Genomic DNA, 4,277 nt, shown 5'->3' on the forward strand with positions numbered 1-4,277 from the left:
GATTAAAGGCGTGCGCCATCACCGCCCGGCTAAATTAAGTTTTATGGCTTAAAAAAGACTTCAGTGTTTATTATTTTATCCATGGAAGCTAATAGGACTAAAATAATTTTTTGCCTTTGTATAAAATTTATAAGGAAATTTGATACCTAAGCTGTCTAGTCAAAAAAACAAACAAACAAACAAAGCAAAACAACGGTGTCCAGTGAATTATGAAGCATGAGGCAAGACAGTGAGTGTCCAAACCAGAACAATGCTTCAAAGAAGCATCCAAGGATGGAGACCAAACAGTTCAGTCTAATGCTAGCTGGTACCTGGGAAAGCTGGCTTGTTCTTCCTATAGACACTAGCTTTCCCTTAGAGTAAACTTCCCTAAACTGAAGAAAGCATAAACCTCACTCTCATTTGTTACTTAAGTCTGAAGGGACACTGGAGACACCGACAGGGTTCCATACTAGATGCTGGATATCCAACTTCTAAAAACGGAGTAAAGAAATTCATTTACTCAATTCTAATCATAATTTCCTTCTCAAAATACAGTTTTAAAAATGGAGACACAGAGACTGGATAGATGACTTAGAGATTAGGAGCACTGGCTTCTCTTCCAGAAGACCCAGGATCAATTCCCAGCAACCACACGGTAGCTCACAACTGTCTGTAACCCCAGTTCTAGGGGATCCAACAACCTCATACAGACATATTAACAAACATAACACCAATGCACATAAAAAATAAAAAGGAATTGTCAAAAAATGGAGGATCTCAGAAGCACTTGTATTTTAAAGTTTCGATCTGAGTCTTAAAGATAGAATTTGCTCACTGATTAATGTTTCCAAACAACTGTTTAAGAGGTTTTTATATTAAATTACTTTCCAAGTACAGTTATAATTCCATATTTCTCACCATAAAGCACATTATAAATCAGTATTTTTAAAACTGAAGAGTAAAATATATGATAGATGTAAAAAGTAGTTTAAGACTATATGATTAATTATATTTGTATGTTTGAGAATGCCAAGCTTGGTAACTTAATTATTTTACATTTAAAAACAAATTAGTTACTAGTAATTTAACAAGCACTGTATGTAGATACTCAGCATAAATTAAGGTTAAGCATCGTCTGCTTCCCCATTTGCAATATTAGCATAATTTATTTATTTACTTACTTATTTAATGTATGCATACTCTATATGTATGTACAAATTTATGACAGAAGAGGGCATCAGATCCTCATAACCCTGTTGGGGGGGGGGTGCTCATACAACCTCTGTACCTCTAGCTCCAGAGGAAGGGTGATATAAGATTCTCCTCTGTATGCTGTGAATAGCATTGGTGAATAAAGAAATTGGCTTGGCCTTATAGGGTAAAACTTAGCTAGGCAGGGAAAACTAAACTGAATGCTGGGAAGAAGGCAGAGTCAGGGAGAAGCCATGTAGCCTGGCCAGAGACAGATGCCGGAACTTTAGCTGGTAAGCCACAGCCATGTAGTGATACACAGGTGAATAGAAATGGGTTAAATTAATATGTAAGAGTTAGCCAATAAGAAGTTGGAGCTAATAGGCCAAGTAGTGATTTAATAATATGGTTTTTGAGTGGTTATTTCAGGTCTCAGCTACAGGGTGGCCGGGAAACAAGTGGTCTCCTCTTGCAATAGGAGGGATACTTGTAGCCCCTATTGGCAACTGTACTTACTCACTTACACAGACCCATACATACACACATAGCTAAAATTAAAATCTTCAAAATGATTTGCTTTTATGTATGTGTATGCATGCATGCCTGCATGAGTATATGTGTACCTTGGGTGTGCAGGTGCCCACAAAGGTCAGAGATCTTAGATCCACTGGAATCAGAGTTACAGGCACTCACGAGCCACCTGATGTGGATGCTGAGAACAGAACCCTGATCCTCTAGAAGGTCAGTAAGTGCTCTCAACTGCTAAGCCATCTTTCCAGCCCAATAAATTGTACTTCCAAATGACATCAGCCAGAATGATTAGAATTGAGATAAAGTGGGAGTATTACATTAAAATGTTCTTTTGTAAATAATACTTCAATGCCTACCAAGTCTTTACTAGTTGTATGTTTTCCCTCTGTTCTAAAAGTGACTTGGAAAAAATTCAGGGAGTAGCAATACTGTAGACATTCAGGCAACTATCTAAAAATATTATAAAGAAAACAAATTGGAATGGTTTTCAGTGTTTTTAAAATGAAAAGGATTTACATAGAAATTCAAATCCCTATCTGATCTTGTTTTCGGGGAACACAGGCAAAGTACAGGAGAAGGGAGGTATAGGAAAGGCGTAGATAGAACTCCCAATTCTAAACGAGAAGCCATGGGGACTTAAGAAAATAAGATTGGAAAGTACTTCAGTGAAGAAACCGCAGAAAGCTGTCCAAAGAGATCCTTTACCATTCTCAGTTTTTTATTACAGCTAAATAAGTTCCAGAAACAGAGGGCAGAGGGTATAGTGCACAGCATAGAGAGAAAGAGAGAGAGAGAGAGAGAGAGAGAGAGAGAGAGAGAGAGAGAGAGAGAGAGAGAGAATATACATTTCTCAGCTCTATACTTTTCTAATATGTTGGAACACGGTTTAAATTCAGTTATCTGTTAATCAAGCCATCAGGTAGTGATGAGAAATAGATGGATTGTCAGGGAAGCCAAGAGAGCCAAGAAGTCAAAGACTGACAATGTAGCTCTTATTGGGAACACTTTCAGAACCTGTCTGTCCCCTGTAAGATGAAAGAGGCAGGCTGTGAGAGACGATTTTCACAAGCCCCATCGTGTGCCGACTTCTTGTTCCTAAGTTGCCATCTCTGTTATTGTCTACAGGATTCGTCTCTAAATGTTCCAGTAGTCATGAAGCTTTAGTAAACCACACAACCAGAGAGGCACTTTATCAGTCCTCCCACCCTCCCTCCCTAGTTTTCTATCTTCTAATCTCAGTTTCAGACTATTTAAACTAAGGTACGGTTTGTAAGAAGTTCAAAGGAAAGTTTCTTACCTGTCAACTACTCTACTGACCTCTTTTATTAGTTGGTTATATGATGAGGAATTATCTCTACCACCTACTGGTTAGTGTGTTCAACAGTTTATAAAACCCATTCAATCACTTTCCTAAAAGAGAAATACACTGTGTGCAAAACTTTCTACTAGATCCCAATGACAGGCATGGTGATAATGAGCTAGATAATAAAATTTAGATGTTTATGTTGTCACCTTATTTAATGTCTTCTATCTTTTGAACTGTCTCAGGTTTATTAGCTTTTTGGCTCTGATTAATGATGTGGTCTGGCTTGTACAACTAAAAATGTAGCAAAGTAACTTGGGAACCAGCTAAAACACACCAACAGCTCTTCCCAAAAGCCTTTCATCATCTTATAAAGACAACAAGATGATGGAAAATGAGGGGATAGAAGACAAATGGCAGTTCAGGTCACTGAAAAGTAGAGACAGAAAACGTTGTAATGGGTTTTAAAGAGAAGAGAAGGGGAGAGAAACCATCAGAGGGAGGCACGGGTGGGGGTGCCCAAAGGGAGCCTTTTTTGCGTCAACACAATTCACTCAGGCACCCTTATAAACCAGGTACTTTGAAGTTTATCTTATTAAATTTAAAAGCACTTGGTAGATTTTTCAGCAACTGCAAGAAACTCTCAATAATCACTTGTTGAGAGTTAACTGTTTTACATCACACTGGAAGAGCAAAATAATGAATTCTAGGTCACAAGTTACATTTTTATTTGAAATAAACATTATCTCTCTTGGGTGACAGGCAGCATCTCAGACAGGTACTGTTCTGGCTAATGGAAAAGGCTGGTATGTTTGCGTTTTTTTCTCCCCTAAAAGAAAGATATGCTCAAACACAGATAACTTAATGTGTTCCACTTTCTTGGGAGTAAAAGCAGCTTGTTATGAAACAGGGCCAAATCCCAGCCACAGTGGCCCCTCTGCCAGTAAGTACCAGACAATGAAGAGACGAAGAGAGTGTCCAGTCTGAAGTGACTTGTACTCATGCACTCACTGCAGCCGCAGGGGCACAACCATTCAAATACAAACCTGCATTCTGGTGGAAGCTTTTAGTTTTTCTTTTATTATTTGGTCATGTTTATCTTTAGGAGTAAAAATTTTTATATATATACAGGAAGAACATATATCTAGCTTGTATCCAAAAGGTTAAAATAGGAGATAGTCACTTGGATAGATGAATATGAGAGTGATTTATTACTGATTTGTTTGCTGGTAATTACTGATGTTTGCTCGCTTATTTTTTTTTTTTTTTT

The 4,277-nt window shown here is 37.8% G+C and overlaps 1 protein-coding gene across 3 annotated transcripts in view; it reads right to left on the reverse strand.

Moving 5' to 3' along the window:
- The window catches only part of Lin28b (lin-28 homolog B), a 110,896-nt gene that overhangs the window by 5,243 nt on the left and 101,376 nt on the right, over nucleotides 1-4,277 (reverse strand). The gene's annotated exons all lie outside the window — the stretch shown is intronic.

This window comes from Microtus ochrogaster, unplaced genomic scaffold, assembly GCF_000317375.1.
Source record: "Microtus ochrogaster isolate Prairie Vole_2 unplaced genomic scaffold, MicOch1.0 UNK37, whole genome shotgun sequence".
Classification (NCBI taxonomy): Eukaryota; Metazoa; Chordata; class Mammalia; order Rodentia; family Cricetidae; genus Microtus; species Microtus ochrogaster.